This window comes from Canis aureus, chromosome 8 (genome assembly GCF_053574225.1).
Source record: "Canis aureus isolate CA01 chromosome 8, VMU_Caureus_v.1.0, whole genome shotgun sequence".
NCBI lineage: Eukaryota > Metazoa > Chordata > Mammalia > Carnivora > Canidae > Canis > Canis aureus.
The window spans coordinates 22,981,670-23,002,283 of NC_135618.1; the positions used below are offsets into that span (position 1 = coordinate 22,981,670).

At 43.4% G+C, this 20,614-nt stretch overlaps 1 long non-coding RNA gene across 1 annotated transcript; it reads left to right on the forward strand.

The window, feature by feature from the left end:
• Positions 1-17,230: 17,230 nt before the first annotated feature.
• On the forward strand, positions 17,231-18,841 carry LOC144318491 (uncharacterized). Its single transcript, XR_013384427.1, has 2 exons — positions 17,231-17,567; positions 18,286-18,841. It is a non-coding gene; the product is annotated as an uncharacterized LOC144318491 (long non-coding RNA).
• The last annotated feature ends 1,773 nt before the right edge of the window (positions 18,842-20,614 follow it).

A 20,614-nucleotide genomic window follows, 5' to 3' on the forward strand; every position in this document is an offset into this window, starting at 1 on the left:
TCCTAAGAATGAGTCTTATATGTCTTTCCCCACCTCAAAACCTGATGCCTCTCCAGAACCTCATAAAAGAATTAGGGACAGAGAATTCTGGGCCCTCAATGACAATCCTACCACTCTTATTTCTCTGCCCCAGCACTACCCTGTGGCCAACTGGGTGTCCAGATTTCCCTAAACTCCAGGCCCTCTGCCCTCTGCATCTATAACATGCCATCCACTCTGCGGAGAACATTCTCCTTGTACTTCCCACCCACCCCTCAAAAATCCCATTCATTTTCAAGGTCTTCCTCAAAGCTCTCTCCTCCTGGAAGCTTTTCCTACCCTTTTAACCAGCTGTGGTCTTAGAATACCTTTTAATTTTTGTATGGAATATACATTGTGCCTTATGCCATGTTAGCTTGAATGATAAGCTTTATAATTCAACTCAAGGACATTTATCGAGAGCTTACTACATGTTGGAGATAGAGATGCATGGGATAAAATTAACCCAAGCAACAGGGGGGCTGTTAGTAGATCTTACATATTTCAGTTGATAGATTTCCATTATTTAAAAAAAATATTTACTTCTTCTAGCCCAGATAATTCTTTTGCTACCTGCTCAGAGCCTTGCTGTCCTCAACTATAAAATAAAAGCTTTGGGCTACATGGTCACTGATGATCCTTTCTCACTCTGCAGTGGGTCTTTCTTACATTCTATAGTCACCTTGTCAGTACTTCCAATGATTACTCTGTTCCTCTATCATCCAGTGATACAGTGTCCCTCTGAGCTTCAGAGAATTTGGGGCAAAAGTTTGAAATTAGTATGTAATCAGCATATCTATGTTTGCTGAGCATGGTCTGCCTGGTGGTCAAGGCAGTGATAAGCCACTACCTCTATCTAGACCTTCATCACCTCATCTGTAAAATGGGATATTTGCAGTAGAGGCCACTATGGCCCCTTCCAACTCTGATGTTCCTTGATTGATTATAATTCTTTCTCTGCTCCCACAAAGAGCTCATTGTGTTCTATAAGGACATGTCTGCCAAGCATGGAAACATATACTGAACCACTCCCAACCTCACCGAGGGAGATGAGTTGACCTTTAAGGTGTCTGCAACTTGCTCTAGAAAACTTGAAATTTAGTCACGAGCCCCCATTCTCAGTACTTTGCTGTGGAATCAGTGGATCAAATTTAACCTCTGGAGAGGAAAGAGCAGTAGCCAACACTACTGGATTGAAAATTTACTTTCTTTACTTCCTCTCCCACCTCCCTTTGTCCTGTTTGCTGCCTTTAGTCGTGGCCCTGTTCCTGAATGGAAATGAAGCACTGCCTGTGGCACCATGTTGACTCCTCACCAGACTCAGCAAGCTTGTTGGCCAGCTATCCATCACTCAAAAAACATGATGTTCAATGACAAATTTGGTCAATTAATTCAAATTTTTCTGAGTAGAAAAGAATCTTTTTTTTTAAACTGACTTCCTTTTAGCCTACCATATTAACCATGTATTCCATCTTCCCGTAAACCATGCTGGTGGATGCCCCACAGTAGAGGGCTGCACATGCCCTTGGCTCCCACCAGCTGAGCTCTGTGCTTACTGAGAGTCAGGTGAGCTTGTCTCCCAACCTACTTACAGTAGTCCTTGTCATGGTGGTAATGTAATTTACCTGTATGTTATATAAGTCAATTAAGTGTGAGTGCAAAGAAGAAAGTTGTTTGTTATATAAAAACCAATGTAAATGCTCAGTAGGAATAACCAAAACTAAATTCCTAAAAAGATTTGCAGTTGAGTTTGCTGTATGGAATAAATGCTGGTGTTTGGTAGCAAATAATAAAAATATAGAAACATTCTACACTCAGATTGCTGTGTACTGTCTATATCTTCTTGTTCCACTTTGAAGAAACCATAATTAAAAATTATAGATGACACATTCTGACTCTAGTCTATATAAAAGAAACAGCACAATTGTCAATCAAAAGGACCCATACTCAAAAAAAAAAAAAAAGAAAAAAAAAAAAAAAAAGAAAAGCCTTAGCCTGATATCAAAACTTTGGCTAACATAATAGGTTTTAAAATATAATACATAAGATATGTTTGAATCAATTGTTGCTTTTCATGTATTAGATGTAAGAAGATTTCTTTTTTCTTTTTTAAGATTTTATTTATTTATTCGTGAGAGACAGAAAGAGGCAGAGCCCTAGGCTGAGGGGGAAGCAGGCTCCCTGTAGGACTTGATCCCAGGATCTTGGGATCATGCCCTGAGCCAAAGGCAGACACTCAACCACTGAACCATCCAGGCATCCTTGATCTAAGAAGATTTCAACTGGTCATAGATGACAGGGTTCTACAGCCTAGGACCCAAGTATTTTATGGAGTTTTTCTGTTCACAGTTTACATTAAGATCTTGGAGTGCCTCCATAATTTTTAGTATTATTATAAAAATTTCAAGCACATATAAAAGTCAAGAGAAAAGTAGAATGAGCCTCCATATCCCATCATCCAAAATTGCCATCCATGTTTCCTTTATTTCTTTTTTTTCCTTTCTGATATTTTAAAGCAAATTTCAGATACTATGTCATTTTTATCCATACTTACTTTAGTAGATACCTCTAAAAACTATAAAAATAAACATTTTCTTATTTAACCGCAGCACCATCATCATGCCTGACATAATTAGCAACAATTCCATGATGTCAAAATATACGTTGTGCACACTCAGTTTCCTCCAAATGTCCCCCAAAATGTCTTTTTATTGTTGTTTGGTTCAAATCATGATACAAATACAATGTACACATTAGATTTGGTTATGTCTCTTGTGTTTTTCTTTTTAATTTTTATTTTGTTTTGAGAGAGAGAGTATATGCACACAAGTGGCCGGAAGGGGCAGAAGGAGAGAGAGAGAGAGAGAATCTTAAGCGGCTCCACCGTCAGCATAGAGCCCAACTCAGAACAATATTCCCTCATTTTTTTCTTTTTGCTATAGACTGTTGAAGAATTCTTACTTTTCTAAAGAGAGATGTGAGAAATTCCAAAGAATAGTAATTGACAAGGGGTTAATGGTAAGGAATCTCAGAAAATGTTGGAATGAACTCAAATTTTTTCAAGGTGGTCAGTGAGCTGATGTTCTCATGGCCCAGAGAAAAGTCTTTACTCTCTAAATGACAGAATTAGCAAGGATCTGGAGTCTGGATTGAAAGACGAAAGGTTTAAAGTTCTGAAATAGGTTTATTTTATCAAGAACAAAGGTTCAAGCCATCAAGGAAATGTAAATCAAGACCATAGTGAGATATAACTTCACACCCACTAGACTGGCGATAACACATATATAATATATAATGATATATAACCCACTAGATATGCAAAATGGTGCACTGAAATGGTGCATTGGAAAACGTTCTGGCAATTTCTCAAAAGGTTAAACACAGAGCTTACCACATGACCTAGCAGTTCCACTGCAAGTTTATACCCAACAGAACATATCCACACAAAAGCTTGTACATAAATGTTCATAGCAGATTATTTGTAATAGCTTAAAAGTGGAAACAACTCCAGCTCCCAGATGAATGGCTAAATTAACGTGTGACAACCATACGACGGAATATTACTCAACCTAAGGAGGAATGCAGTATGATAGATGCTATAACTTGGATGAACCCTAAAAGTAGACTAAGTGAAAGAAAACAGTCCCAAAAGACACACATATGAGTCCATTCATGTGAAATGTTTAGAATCGCCAAGTCTGAGAGGCAGAAAGAAGACACGAGGTTGCCTAGAACAGGGAGACGGGGGAGTATTAGAAGCCGTGGTGGCTGAGGGGTGTGGGGTTTCTTCTAGGGGTGACGAAAATGTTTGGAATGGGTGGTGATAGTCGGATGCCCCTGTGACTATACCACAAGTCATGGACTTACATACTCTAAAGGGTGAAGCGTGTGGTATGACGTCTATCTCAGCAACTCGTTAGCGCATCTGCACACACACAAAGGTTCATGAGTCCGTTTTTAGCCACCTTTGAGCACGCAGAGGGACCCTGCCCAGGAGGGTCCACCTCCCCAGGAGGCCTGCCTTGCTGTTTCTGGAAAGGATGAGTCAGCACCAGTGCGGGCCTCCAAGGCAGAGCACATGGGCTCCTGCTCCCTCCAGCCTTCTGGAGCGGGTGGGTCCTGGGTTATGACCTGTCCAACCTCTTGACCCTGGTTTCAGTACCATGAAAGGAAACCCAACAGGGTCATAAAGGAAAATTCATTTTCGTTTTCCCCCACCTGATTCCCTGCCGGGCAGACCACACTTCCCCTCAGGCCCGCGCTAACCCTTGTTTCCTGCCTGCTTTTCTGGAAGCCGGTGCAATGGAGGGCCAGAGGTCTCACTGTTAGGGAAGTGGGTGGGGGGGCTGTTGGTCAGCCTCCTCACCCCCTGAGCATGTGGGAAACACCCAGAAGGGAGGCCGGAGGTGGGCTTTCGCAAGCAAAGGGTTAAGGTAAGACTCTGTTTCCACTTGGGTTCAGGCCGGGCTCTGCGTGTCTGGTGGGCTTGTTGGGCAATTCTCAGCAGGAGATGCCAGCCGAGGAAGAGGGAGATGCTGGGGCAGACGCTGCCTTGCCTGATTTTGAAATCTTCTCCAGGCTGTTCAAACCGCTGCTCTTGTCAGAAATGGAATCTGCCCGGCCCACGCATCTCCAATTATCCCTCTGGCCGCAGGATCCTGTGTCCATCTGGCAGAGGCACAGGCCTCAGGAGAAGCATGTGGACCCGCTGAGGTGGCACAGCAAGTGGGTCTGCAGAGAGCCTCTGGGTCTGCTGTTATAGGGAAGGCTCCATTTACAGGAGGGTGGCTGTGGGTGGGCCAGGCTCCCATGAGGCTTTGAGGGCTCCCCTGGGAGGGCAGCAGGCCTTACAAGCTCCCTCCCTCCTTGCTCCCATTGCTCCCCTTCCTTGTCTCACTCAGAGGAAAAGTAGCCACAGGCCACAGCCCTTCCTCGTGGCTCCAAGGAAACAGGTAAATAAACAGAAGACAAACATCAGGAAGGAAGAGGCCAACTTACAAAACACATGCATCCAGAGAGGAGAATCCAGAAAAAAGGTGACGTGGTTGTTTGGAGCCCCCACTCTAGATGCTAAAGAAGTGCGTTCTCTAACCCCAGAGCAACTGCCACCCCATTCCCCTATTCTTGTCCCCAGCCCTGACCCCCATCCTGGGCACCTCACCTTCTACATGTCCTCTGTCCCCTAACCTCACGTCTGTCCTTCCCACCAGCACCCAGGCCCTGCGGTCGGGCAGGTGGGAGTTAGAATCCTCGCTGGGTGACTGTGGGTGGGTCTCTTAGCCACATGCTTCCCATTTAGGCCCTGCGGGTCCCTGGGAGTCCTAACAGCGCTCACCTCATGGTGCTGTGGTGAGGGATAAATGAGAAGTGCGTGCGCCATGCCCATAGTTAAGTGCAGAAGGTTGTTTTTTTTAACTCTCTTTTCTCTCTCGTTTTCCACTCTTTTCACCCTTTCCACAGTTTTTCCTTCCTTCTCCCGAAGTTAAACTTTGTCAGGCCCAAACCTCCACCTCAGCTTCAGCTGTGAGCTGGGGGTGCCTCATTCCCAGCTGGCTTCCAGGGTGCTCTGTAACATCCCTCTGCCCCCCTCTGCCCAGCTCTGGAGTGCCCTCCACTGCTCCCTGGGCCGTGCCTCATGCACGGGAAAGGGGTCCCAGCAAGGGTCGGCACATCGTCGGTGGCAGCCCCACACTGTGACTTGCAGTAATTGTGTGTACGATGACCTTCAACCCCGTGTCAGATGTGGAAACCAGGGGCTCTTAACTGTGGCCTTTGGAGGGCCTGAGCATGGTCCTCCAGAGGCGGCAGGCTCCTTGGGGGGGCGCAGCTCCAGTTGGCTTCCTTTTTTGACTTTGTCAGCCCCTTGGTGCAAAAACACTGCACATGTGCTGTCACTGCTATCTGGACCCATTTCAGCCCCTCGGAAGCACCCAAGCAAGCAGGAAGGGGCTGAGGCTGGGGGGAGTGGGGGTCTTTGGTCAGTTCTAGAACTCCATAAATAAGAATCCAACCTTTCACTCTGGGGCCCACATATCACACTGTCACATCCAAGCCTTGTAACTCCCTCCCTTCCAGTGGGAGCACAGTCCCTTGGGGCGGGGGTGATCAACCCTTCCCAGGTACCTAGAGAAAGCTTAGGCTCTGGAAGGCAGCACTCACCAGGAAGGTTTTATGTCCTGAGACTCCTGTCTGTCACTGTGAGGTCTTCTGACTATATGGCAATATCTGTCCAGCTGCTGAGACGCAGCCTGCCCTGCCCTGGCCTCACTCTTATAGCAAGGGCCTCCGTGGTTGACGGAGGTCACCAGTATTAGGGTTCTCCAGAGAAACAGAACCAACAGGATGGATAGAAAGGTGACAGAGACATAGATGAGGGAGAAGAACTTTCTTTCTACCCTTCTAAATTCTCAGCTGAAGTCTATATAACAAGACAGATTAATAAGAGAAAAATAAACAGCTTATTAACATGTACATCTCATGTATACACGGGAGAAATTCGGCGATGAGTAATTCAGAGACATGGCTAGAATTCAGGCTTAAATACCATCTTCAGCTAACCCAGAGGAAGAAGGGTGTGGGGAGGCCAGCTATGGGATGGCCAGGAAAAGGACAATGAACAAATGTAATTTGTTAGGCAGATTTAAGTTGGTGCTTTAACCTCTCTTTAGTCTCTACTGACTTAGTCACATTTCTCTTTCTGGTACAGAGAAGAGAAGGAGACACCCTTAGAAATGAAGATCTCCTTTTTAATGTAAATTTCCTTTACAAAAGGGTAACTTCTGTTTTCAGAGCTTATCTTGGGTGCACTGTTTTTGAAAATTCCTAACCTCAAAAAATTCCAACCTCAAAAAGGCATATTTTGGGGTGGCATATTCTGGTCTCCAAAATAGATTGAAAGAGATTTATTATAAGCAACTGGCTCATGAGATTATGAAGACTGATAAATCCCAAGATCTGTAGAATGAGTTGACAAACTTGAGACCCAAGAGAACCAATGGTGTAGTTCCAATCTGAAGGCCAACAGGCTCAAGACCTGAGAAGAGCTGATATTTCGATTCAAGTCTGAAGGCAAGAGAAAGGCTGGTGCCCCAGTTAGAAGGCAGTGGCCCAGAAGGGAGCTGGGGGGATTAAAAACCCCACCTGTCTTCCAGCCTTCCAGTCTCTTGTTAGAGCCTCTTTGGCAAACCCAACCAGAGGTCAGAGGACAAAGGAGCCTGTTGATATAAATCTTCAGCCTTCTGGGGCACAGAGCATGGTGGGAAGAGAGGAAAATCCATTTGAAGGGGCAAGTGAAGAATATCCAGTGCACCAGCCCTTGGTTAAAAGTAAAAATTGTATTCTTTTGTTTTTTTGAAGATTTCATTTAATTAATTAATTTAGAGAACGAGAGTGGGGGGAGGGGGTGGAAAGGAGGGAGAAAGACCCTCAAGCTGACTCCACATCGAGTGTGGAACCTGATGTGGAACTTGATCTCATGATCCTGAAATCATGACTTGAGCCGAAATCAAGTTGGACACTTAACCAGCCAAGCCACCCAGGCATCCCCAGAATCACATTCTTTTATTTAATGTCTAAGTCACAGCAATTCTGAGCCCCTACCTCCCCAAACTTTAATCTGTTCTCCTCAACCTCTAAAGAGGGTATGTGCACCCAAGTTTTCCTAACAATAGTACAGTAACATGCCTGCTACTGGCTTTGGCATGATCCATGTTATTTTATTCTATTTGCTCTTTTTAAGTGCTAAGTCACATGGGCTAAGAGAGGTTAATTTAGAGATTCTAGAAACTTCCTGGGCACTTGACCTACAAAAGTCACAGATCTGGCTGTCTTCTAAAATAAAACTACCTCTAGGTCATGAGTATAATATACTAGATTTCTGGAGTTCTCTAAAAGAAAGAGCTGTTTCTGGGTCATTTTATTGGATATTAAATTAGGAAATATGTCTTTATCTTCTAGCCAGGGGGTGATGATATATCAGATATCTACATTCTACATCAATTAAATATAAGGAAGATAAAAAATTTTGAAAGTTAGCAAAAAGTTTGATTCTAAGTCATGGGGAAAATTCTTTGCTTTCAAAATTTCATGATCATTTTGCATCATATCTTAATGCAAATGGTAATTGTCTATCCTTAAATGGAACTGATTTTGTGATTTTTGTGAGCTTTAGAGTCAGATTATTCACTTACAGCTATTATTACTAATCTCGTTTTGAATTGGAATACATGCTATTGCAATGAACTTGTGAAATTCCCTGGCAACTTCCAGGCATCTCCAGACTGCAATAGATTGGTGCCTGGAAACATTTGGTATGCCAAAAATTATCATTCTTAAAGGCTTACTACCAACATTTCAAGTCTAGAGTCCCAAATCCTTCTTATAAGAATTCTAGTTATATAGACAGTTATAGTCTATATAACTGTTATAGTGACAGTTCTTAGAACTACTTTGATAATTTGCGAGTGTGTATCAATCAACTTCCACTTCTTTCACCTTCAATAGGGAGTAATGAAATTCTGTCTAATTTGTATTCTTACCCAGGATGCCTTGTTTTGAAGTTTTTTAAAAAATTAAATCCAGTTGATTTTTTTTTTTAAAGTAAGCTCTATGCTTAATGTGGGGCTTGAACTCACAACACCAAGATCAGCAGTCCCATGCTCTGCCAACTGAGCCAGGCAGGTGCCCTGCCAGCATGCCTTTTAGAATGTTTTCCCTAGAAGAGGAGATGCTAAATGTTTCCCACATCATCTAGTGCTGGTCAGAAACTTTTGGGGTGTGAAAACATTGGGGAATTGTATTAGGGTATTTTGACCGCAAGGAACTGCAAGGAACTGCAAATCTCAGCTCAAAAAGCCTTATACAACAAGGAACACTTCTTATTTTACAAAACAAAAAGCTCTCTGATAGAATAGAAATTAGTGACATCATCAAGAACCCAGCTTCTCTTCACTTTTCTGCAAATCCTTACTGCAAATCTACTGGCTTGTCCTCAGATTATCAATTTATGGTTATAAAATGGCAGCCACGGCTGCAAGTATCACATTAAAACACAAAAATGTTAAATAAATAAAAGAAATATCCCTTTGCCTCTTTTTCAGAAGGAATTAATCTTTCTCAGAACCCTCCAGCAGGATCCTCTCATTACTTATTGGTCAGAATTTAGTCACATGTTCAGGCTTTACTCTATTACTAGCAAAAGGATTGGGGTCACCTGGATTGGCTTAACCACATCAAGATCCACCCTCTGGAAGCTGGGGGTAGTCCTGGAAGGACAAAGGAGGGGATACTCAATTGAATGTGGTATAGTTAAGAAGGAGGGTGGGCACCAGGTCCATGTCAGGAAACAACCTAACAATGCCCACTGCAAAGAAAGCCACATGCCTGAGAAAGTGTTGAGGTTTGAAGGCCCAGGTAGGATGGAAGGTAATGGACAAGCCAGTAAACTCAGGGCACGATGTTTTCTCAGGGGGACTGCCCTCTGGTACTTATTCTGTACACAGGTAAGGAGAGCTCTGTTCTAGGAAATTGGATGGAAAACAAAGACAAACCTAGTGGATGTCCTTTCACTGGATGCTTGCAAATGTAATTTTATATTTTTAACTGTGTAAGTACCTTAAGGTACAGATATAAAATGGATTAAAAAGATGGCGGGCGATGGGGGGTAAGAATTCTCAGTGTCAAACACTAGGGTACTCTCTAACTGTACTAATTTCCCCAGAAATAGTCGTCTAGTTACTCTGACTCATTAGACAACTATATGTCAGATCACGTATACCAATTCTTCACTGGGAACATATGGTTCTTGCACCTAAGACAAAACTAAAAGTTTTCAGGTAAAGTTTTCACATTGTCATAAACTGTCTACAGATGAGAGGAAATGTTTGCTTTTCTGGGGCACACCTAGTCTTTCATCTGCTGACGACTGGAGGACTGTTATTTCATAAAGTCTAGACTTGTTATCCTGCCCCAAGCACGCACCTGTCTACGTGTGACTCAGCCACCAGAGAGCCAGCTGACAGCCACCTGGCCTCCCCTACAGCCTGCTCTTTGGAAGCCACTCACGGTCCCCTTTTTCTGATTCCTGCCCTTTCTACCACCTGAGGTAAAACTTATAAACCTTATGTTGAAAATTTGAGTGGGTTTTTATAGTATTTAGGTATAGACTAGTAATTTTCCAGAAACATGCGGTTACTAAGACAAATGAGTCATTTCTCCAGCCAAGTTGCCAATTTTTTCATGAGTAAAGGCAACATTTTCTCAACCAAGGAGCTTGGGTTGGGCTCCAGAGTGCAGCAAGAAAATTCTACCCTGAAAGGGTCAAAAATGAAATGTCTTCAGTGCATCTAAAGTCGCCAGTGGGGACATTATTGTTCATTGGCGGTCCTCATGACATCACTGTCAAATAAATGAATGTGTCCACCAAGAGCAAGTGGTCTGTCCACTGGTTGAGCACCTGGCCTATTGGGTTAAAGTCCTGCTTTTGGCAGTCTGTCCTTCCTTCTTTTTTTTTTAATTGAAATTCGATTTGCCAACATATAGCATAACACCCAGTGCTCATCCCATCAAGTGCCCCCCTCAGTGTCTGTACCCAGTCACTCCATCCCCCTGCCCACCTCCCCTCCCACTACCCTTTGTTCATTTCCCAGAGTTAGGAGTCTCTCATGGTTTGTTTCCCTCTCTAATTTTTCCTACTCATTTTCCCTCCTTTCCCTTATAATCCTTTTCAGTATTTCTTATATTCCCCATATGAGTGAAACCATGTGATGTTTGTCCTTCTCTGATTGACTTACTTCACTCAGCATAATACCCTCCAGTTCCATCCACATCGAAGCAAATGGTGAGTGTTGGTCCTTTCTAATGGCTGAGTAACATTCCATTGTATATATGGAATGTTGTATAGGGTCCTTCAAGACCCTAACAGGTTCTATTCTTTTATAAACATTTCTTCCTACTGTCTCAGGAAGGCAAGACTGTGTAGAAATTAAAGGCTCCAAGCTAGAGTTCCTGTGTTCAAATTCTGGTTCTGCCACTTACCTTCTGTGGGATCTTAGGCAAATTATCTCATGACTGCATGCATGTTTCCTCACCTGCCTGGTGGTATAAGGGTGCCTACTTCACATGTGTGTTGTGACTCTTACGTGTAAAGTAATTGGTATATAGCAAGTGCTCAAGAAATGTTAACTATTATTATTTTTAAAAAATATATGCCCTCTAATCCAGACATTCTACTTCTAAGAATTCATTCTAGGAAAATTATCATGGGTATCAGGCTCCATGTTGGGCTCTGTGCTGGGCGTGGGGCCTCCTTGGGATTCTCTCTCCCTCTCCCTCTGCCCCCCCATGCTTGTGCTCTCTCTCTCTATGCTGCTAAAAAAACCAAACTAAAAAAAAAAAACAACAACAAAACCAAAAACCCAAAAAACTATTCCTTCAGCATTTTTCATAACACCAAAAACTGAGTATAGTCTGAGTGACCAAGAATAGGGAATTGGTTGAATAAATTATAATATACCCTCAAAATGAAACACTACTCAATAATTAAATACCAGTGTATCTCTAGATAAGACATGGAATGATATTAGTGAGTTAAGGTTAATAAATGATCAAAACAAAAATGTAAAATAATATGCAGAATGGATATAGTGTTTTATTTTTTTTTATTATTTTTTTGGATATAGTGTTTTATAAGAAGGATGAGAATATGTATGTGCAAAGAAAAGGGTACACCCGATGTTAATAGTATCTAGGATTTTAGACTATTTTTCTTATCTATACTTTAAATTTTTCTGTCATTATAAATAATCCATGTAAAAATTCAGTGAATTCCAAACTGTCTTTTACTATTCATTTCCTGTAGTTGGCTCAGTGACTTACCCTGGGCCCCTCTCAGGGAACCAGAATAATATTGTTCTAAAAGTGGGTACCTGGTCAAGGACAGCTCACCCTTGGGTGGGTCCAATGGCCCATGAGATGTGGGGGGCTCTACCCTACAGGGGGATAGTGAACAGCAGGCTGAACAACTCTTTTGGAACCTGGACAGGAGAGTCGGAATGGGGTGCACAACTGGCAGGTGAGGAGAACAAACCAGGTACCTTGGAGATGGGCCAGAAACACTACCATAGAGGGAAATGGTGGCGGCACTGTTCCCTGTGCTGCTTTCAGCTCCTGATGGCTTGCTCCTTTCTTGGGCCAGGTTTAACACGAGATATCCATAAAATCAATTTATTTTCTATTTTTAAAAATTTATTTATTCATGAGAGACACAGAGAGAGGCAGAGACACAGGCAGAGAGACAAGCAGGCTCCCTGTGGGGAGCCCAATGCAGGATTCAATCCAAGGACCCCAGGATCATGCCCTGAGCTGAAGGCAAGGAGCCACCCAGGCGTCCCTCAACTTCAATTTCTGAGAGCATTTTTGAGTGAGTCTTTGTGTCTTACAGCAAAAACAACTGAACTACCAGTTGTCTTAGCACTGTCTATCAAATGGATTATGAATTTCTTCAGGGCAGGCAAATGCCTGCTTTACCCTGCACATGCAGCTCAAGGCTTGGCTTGAGCTGCATTTAATGCTTCACTCATTCATGCTTTCATTCAGCAAATACGTAATATGCATTTAGTGTGTACCAAGTATGCTTTTTAAGCAGTGGGGCTACAACTATGAGAAAAACAGACCAAAAAGTCCTGACCCTATGGATTCGTAAAACATAATAAATAAAATATATGGTATGTTAGCTCATGACAAATGCTAGTGAGAAAAATATATCAAGAAAGAGAGTTCTGGGATGCCTGGGTGGCTCAGTGGTTAAGCATCTGCCTTTGGCTCAGGGCGTGATCCTGGAGTCCCAGGATTGAGTCCTGCCTCAGGCTCCCTGCATGGAACCTGCTTCTCCCTCTGCCTTTGTCTCTGCCTCTCTCTCTCTGTCTCTCTTATGAATAAATAACTAAAATCTTTAAAAGAGAGAGAGAGAGTACTAAGAGTTGGAGGGAGGGAAGGCAGAAGGAATTCAACTGTAGAGAGCATAGTCAGGGAAGACCTTGTAAGGAAGAAGTATTTGAGCAGAATCCTAAAGGAGATGAGGGGGCATGTTGTGCAATTATTTGGGGGAAGAGCATTCCAGGCAGAGAAAACAGCAAGTGCAAATGGCCTGGGGCATGGAGAGCATAATGGGTTAGAGAAAGAGCAATGGCACCAAGGTGACTGGAGGAGAGTGAGTGAAGGGGGAGAGCAAGGCTTGTGGAAAGTGGGGATATCAGGAGGCAGGCTTTTGCAATAACCAAGGAAAAGGTAATGGTTATGCTGCTGAATATGGTAATGATAGCAGCGGGCAGAAGAGGCAAGAACATATTCTAGATGTGATTTATTTTTTTTTTAAGATTTTATTTATTTATTCATGATAGACACACACAGAGAGAGAAGCAGAGACACAGGCAGAGGGAGAAGCAAGCTCCATGCAGGGAGCCCGATACGGGATTTGATCCTGGGACTCCAGGATCGCGCCCTGGGCCAAAGGCAGGCACTAAACCGCTGAGCCATACAGAGATCCCCTCTAGATGTGATTTAAAGGTGGAACACTGCAGCAGACATGATATCCTAGACAGATATGACCCCAAACATAGGCTCTGGCTTCACTTTCCAGTTTTAGATTAAAGGCCAAGGCTACCCCTCAACATGCCCCTGCCCGGAGCGACCGTTGACCTTTCTTGTATAACATGACTCATGTTGGTTTTAGACAATAGGGAATTTCCCTGGGCCTCTGCCTGGATGAATATTCTTTCTCAAATTACTCCCACCTTTCCTCTTTTCTGACTGTTTACCAATTCCCTAAAATAATTGAATTGTCCTTTTTGTTATCTCCTTATCAAATCTTTGGTAAGCTCAGATGAAATAGCAAAATTCCCTCTTAAAATTAATCCACATATTTTCTTTGACAGCGAAAAAACAGACTCCCCACAGCCTTGGAAGGGAGTAGAATGAGGTGGAAGGGAAGGGAGACAGTCAGGAATGCTCAAGTCCAGTGCTCTTGGAGTAAAGTTGCCCTTGGGTTGAAAGTTGGAAAAGTGATTAAGGTCCTTTTCTATGCCATGAATCACCGTTGAGGGCCATCAGCAGCATCATGTGACCTCCAAGACATAACACGCTTCCAAATATAGCTAATAAGTTACTAGGGAGAAGCTTAGCCCCTTGAGAAACATCTCACTGAGGCGGAACAATGTGACTTCTGTGAAATCAATAACTAGCCTTCCTCCCCAACCTCCATCCCCAACCAACTGAACACTGTAAATCAAAGGATAACCAGACAGCTCTGAAAACATACATTGTCCCCATATTTCCAGCTATTATCAAAGCATTGAGATGAATTAATAATAGGGAAAAAATTATGCTCAAAAGTATGCCAGGAATGGGGCTGTCGAATTTCTGAGTCAACTAGAACTAGGGCTAATATCTGGCAAAATGTGTGGTTTAATTGCTCAAGGTCACTTTCAAGGAGTTGTGCAAGAGGCTGACGAACTTTGTTGGAATTATCGGAATTTTTGCAAGCTTGGTCATGTTGGCCTACCTTATGTAGGAGTCAGATAAACCGTCAGATGTCTGACTACCCCAACTCCACATCACATATTTTCTTCCTTGCCTGTGCTCCCTGGTTTTTCCTAAAGTCCACTGGTTCTGGGGTTAGATGATCTGGTTTTGAAATTTAACTTCACCACCAACTGGTTATATAATCTTTAACAAGAAGCTTAACATCATTCAACAAATCTTTGCTGAATGCCCGCTGTGTTCGGGTACTGTAAGCATTGATGAGTATAGAGTTCTTAGAGCCTCGGTTTTCTCATAAACTGATTGATGAATATCCCTTGCCTTGACCGTAAACTTAGCGGGAAACAGGATTAGTGGGAGAAATGAGATGCCTCCTGAGCAACCAGCACAGAGTAAGTGCATAGTAAATGATATCCATTATTGTAATTTTAAGAAAATATTTAGATTCTACCCTGGGTGGCGCAGCGGTTTAGCGCCTGCCTTTGGCCCAGGGCGTGATCCTGGAGGCCCGGGATCGAGTCCCACGTCGGGCTCCCGGTGCATGGAGCCTGCTTCTCCCTCTGCCTATGTCTCTGCCTCTCTCTCTCTCTCTGTGTGTAACTATCATAAATAAATAAAAAAAAAAAATTAAAAAAAAAAAAAGAAAATATTTAGATTCTAAGAGGGGGTATGGAACATTTTCTTAATCTACCATCCTTTGAACTGGCAGGAAAGAAAACCTGGTTCTCTTCAAGAAGGTAAACCAAAGCTGACTCTAGAACTCTACAGTCTTTTGAGATGGTCTCTCACTGGTTCACACCTATGTGTCTGTGATGATTAATTTTATGTGTCAATTTGTGCCATAAAGTGCCCAGATACTTGGTCAAACATTATTCTGGGTGTTTCTGTGAGGGTGTTTTTCAATGAGGTTAACATTTAAATCGGTAAACTGAGTAAAACAGATTGCCCTCCCTAGTGTGAGTGGGCCTCATCAATCAGTTGAAGCCCTGAATAGAACAAAAAGGCTGATCTTCCCCCAGGTAAGAGAGAATTCTTTCCTGCCTGAGTGCTTTTAGAATAGGACATCAGCTTTTATTCTTGCCTTCAATCGTGAACTGAAATATCAGCTCTTTCTGGGAACAGCCTTTGGATACAGACTATGCCACTAGTTCTCCTGGCTCTCCAGCCTTTGAACGCCGACTGAAAGTAAACCATTTACTCTACTGGGTCTTGCCAGCTCACTCATCACGTCTTGAGACTTGCTAGCCTCATAATCACATGAGCCATTTCATATCCTAAGTCTCTTTATATATATGTATATACATATATGTGTGTGTGTGTATATCTCCAACAGAATATATACATATATACCCAGGGAGAGATAAACACATAAACCCTTACATCTTTATATATACAGATAGTGTATATATATCTATCCTATTTGTCTTTTTCTCTGGAAACAGGTTTCTAATACACTTCCTCAACTGATTTTCTACACTCCTGTAATCTATCCTGTACTCCAGCTGGGCTAAACCTATAAAGCTCCTTAGCCTACCATGCTCTCATATGTCTTTGTGCCTTTGCACAAATTTTTCCTTTGCCTTAAAGCTCTCCTCCACCTTAATCTTCAGGGCCAATTCCTACTTACTTGTCAAAACTTGATTTTAGTACTACTTAGCCTAGAATGTAATCCTTTTGAATTGGGGCCTTCTCCCATAGCACCCACTGCTTACTTCCCTCTGGCACCTGTAACTTGTCACATTTTGGTTGAGACACTAGGCACAAGGTAAAACCTGTACCTTTACCTGGCTCCAAAAATAGAAGGTGAACCTCTTGATGGCTGGGGTAGTGATCTTTTATTCATAGTACCTAGCACTATTTTAGTTGCATAGGAGAAAGCCAATAAATGTTTGTTGTGCAACTAAAGGAATAAATGAGCATGTAAATAAGAGCATCTCTTTCTTCAATGAGATATAATATGCAAAGGTTAAGAGAAGAGTCATTCTAGAATCATTGAACCAAATCAATGAATTCATATAGTCACTAGCCACTGGATTCAAAAATCCTATTGAATGAGGGCCTCAAGTAAAACAGTAAGGGTTTTGTAGTAGACATTGAGGAGAGAATCATCTCTTTCAGAAGCCAAGATAGCCTTCTGGGCACATTTTCATTAGTTTTGACTGAGGTAATCTTTCTAGAGATATTCAAGTTAAGTCCTTCTTCAGAATTTTTGAAATTGAAAAGAGTAACCATGGCCAACTTTTATGAATGAAGGAGGTTCATAAGCCCCAATAAAAGAAAGTGATGCAACTTCAGATACTTTGCTGAACATGAGCTTTCTTCCACATTAGATGCCTACTACTATAACCAGCTCACCTGTAAATGCCCTTTTGCAATTCAAGATGAAAACTCCACCCTTCTACAGAAGCAGTCCTAGCTAGAAAGGGTAGAAGGCAAGGCCCATGAAAAGTGATACTAAGGGTTCGATGCTAATCAAACCTCCCATGTGCCACTGTTCTTTATCCTGAGGTCCAAAGGGAGATGTTGGCAGATTCAGATCATCTGTGATCCCTCAAGCTGAGATTCAGAGGGCAGCTACAGTCACTTCTCACCTCAGAAGCACACTGGTGACATCACAGGCAACCATGCCCTGTTGGTTCATAGAAGGGCTCAGTGAAACTAAGAAGCCAGAAGACAAGAGATGACAAAAGTTGGAAAGTTGAGAGGCAGGGGCGGGTACACTTCTCAATGGGTCAGAGACTTCTAGGACAAGGAGAAGAGAGTGCAGCAATCCTAGGCAGGTCAGGCTAGGCTAAGGAAGAGCCTAGGATGGAGAGAAGACTGCCTAGATATTTGGAGTTTCCATATCTTGTCCTAGTGTCTCCTAACCCAGAGAAGCTATCCTAGAGATGGGAGTTTCCACTTGACATCCAAGGGTCAGTACTGGGGAGAGCTGTGAGAGGGAGTTAATGTGCTATGGACACCAGACAAGTGGAAGACTAGAAGGAATCAGAATCCACATGGAGTATAAGGAGGTGAGTCTTGCACATGATGGAGATTAAGCACCTGTTTCGTTTGGTTTGAAAATTCTCATACTGCCAGGATCTGGATCTCAGAGATGAAACTCCCTTGGCTACTCCCCTGAGTGGGTCACTTTTAGAGCTATTAAAACAGTATTGTTATAGCACTGCTCTAAGAGCTGTTGTGTATGATGTGGTCTAGACCACAGAAACAGTAAGAATTTAGTACTCTCTATTAACTAAATTTTTCCGTTAAATTTTCTTCCAACTTACCATTTTCAGGATAAACTTAGCTTTTAAAAAAATGTATTTTCATCTCTTACTTTCCAGAAAGTGAATGAAAATATCTTACTATCCCAGGTTAAATAACTCCCACAGCCAAGCATGTGCTGAGGACTCGCTTTATTTTAGCCTCCTCAAACACATCCACTCTTAAGCGTGTTGATTAAGCGTGGCACATGGAGTAGTTTAGTATATTCCAGCCATGGATTGCCCAGCCCTTTATCAGAGAAGTAAATAGCACTGTGATGACAAAACTCCAACAAAGATTTCACTGTACAGACTCCCTTTGCTCACATGACATTGCTTGTGCATCTTTGTGGACGATTCTGGGGTCTGTACGTCCAGCCCTTGCCCCGGTTTCCTGGTGGCATCGAGGACACAGTTGTCCTTGCACTGCCCAGATTCGTTACCACTGAGAACAAGGGCACTATCCTGCTTTCCTTCTCTTCAGCCACAGCTAAATCCACACGGTGCAGGCTCCTGTGGGAGGGGCGTCTCAGCTCAGAGGCAGAGGAAACAGAGGAGCCCCAAACGTGCTCCTGGACACCCATCTGGATCCCAGGTGAGAAGAGACCGTCCTAAGATTTCCGAAGACCACCCTTGGCCCTGTCCTCAGACCAGAGGCCAGTCCCTGCTCCTAGCCCACGTTCAGGAGGATGAGACCTCGGCCAGTCCTGGAAGAAGGGTTGCTTATCTCCCCGGGTAGGCTTTGAGAAATCCTGCCCCGAAGCCTGGGTGGCCCTCACCTAAGGGAACAAACCATACCCGGAATCACCCTTCAGTGACCCTTGCTCATGGAGGAGGCATGATGTAAAAAGTCCCCAAATCCTCCCTCTTTGGCTTTATAATGCATTATCTTATTACTTCCAGATGCTTTTACTAATAATACTTGCTTGATCTAACATAAGAATGAGCCTGTGTTCCCTGAACACCCAGTGGATGTGGGGAAATAATCAAGAAGTGAGTGAGAAAACAGAATATTTTGGATTAAATATAGTTTTTGGTTTTTTTTTTTTTTTTTGCCTGAATGCTTCTCACAGTTGGTAATCCACCCATAATAACATTCAGATCAGAAAGGAACAAATAAGACTATCTTGATTTCCAGATAACAGTGAATAATGTAGAAAATTCTGAGGAATCTAAAAACAAACCAACAAAAACCTCTTAGTTTAGCTAGGCTGCAGGATACAAGATCAACATTCAAAAATCAGTTGTAGTTATGTATAATATCACTGACCATGTGGAAATCAAAATTAAAAACAACACCATTTATAGGACCCATTCTATACCATTCTACACCTTCCAAGGGAATGCAAGCTCTTTGAGACACAGTCTCCTTCGGACATATGCATGGCTGTATCCCCATCCCCTAGAGTAGTAGAGACTCAGAAAATATTAATGGAGTGAGTGACTCTTGATTAAACAAATAAGAAAAAGAAAAAAAGCAGAAACAATCTTGTATACAAGGAAAGAACGGGTCCAAGTTCCCCGTAAGAATGAGGCAACAATCTTTATGTGTGCGTGTCTTCTACGAGGCCCACCTAGCAAACCTTCACGGGCCACCCTGTGTGCGGACATTTCTCCTTCTTCAGAATTCCTACAAATAATGCAAAAAGGGGTTACTCTGTGGTACTCTCGGTTCAATTCTATTCCGAAGCGTTCACTGAGCCATACTATGCACCTGGCCCTATGCGGGCAGTGGGGGTTCAGAGGTGAGCAAAGCCTGTTTCCTGCCTCGGAGAAGCTCCTGACATAGTTGGAGACAGACAGGCAAGAGGACGGTCCCATAGGTGAGCCCAGGGCACTAGGACAGTGAGTGAAGCAGAATCCCAGTGTAGCCCGGGGGTGAAGCAGAAGGTCCCCCAGAGCCATTAGATGGGGAGATGGACACGCAGGCAGATAATGCCTCCTGAGTGTGGTCTCGGTCACACACCTGCTAAACGCTATTTAGGTCATCTCGGTGAGCCTTCTACTACTCTGAAAGGTAAGTTTATCCGTCCACTCACCTGAACCTGGGAGAACAAGTAGCATGAGGCAGGTTAGAGGAAGGGAAAAGCTGTCCCCAGATTGAGAGAACATTCTGGGCAAAGGCCAGGGCGTGTGCTCTGCCTGCAATGTCTGGGAAGTCCTCCGGCACAGACCATTCATTACTGTTGACTTGACTGAGACCAAGGTGGGAAGGGACCCGGAATTAGTTCCCAGGAGCCAGGCCCAGGTGGGCTTTGTTCACGGTGCCAGCGAATGCCAGTGACCTTCAGCCTGGGCTCTGTGGGAACCTGGCACTCAGAGCCAGACCACAGCACTGCAAGGATCTGGTTCAGATTTCATTCAAATGGTTGTGGAAGAATGTTGGTGCCTCACCTATACCCCCTGCTCCTTAATGTGTCAGGGCACACTTGCACTCTCCAGGGTGCCAGTCCTTGACGTTTCCTTGAGCTCTGTCTCTGACGGCCTGATGTCACTGTGCTGGTTGCCCACACCCCACGGCCCCCCCCGGCCCCCGCTTCATTCCCCCGGGAAAAGAGTGTTAGCCATGTGCCCAGAGCTCCCCAGTGGGGCTGAGCTTACGGTGCAGTTTATTCCATCTCCCCCCTCGCTGGCCGGTCTCCCTTTCCAACGTCCCCTCCCTGGCTCTTTCAGGGGTTTCGCAGGAGCTCCTCCCAGAGAAACAGCTGCATTTATTTATTTATTTATTTATTTATTTATTTATTTATTTAAATTTTTAACAGCTGCGTTTAAATCCTTGTATCAAGTCTGTTTCTGGGGTTAGACCAAGCTAA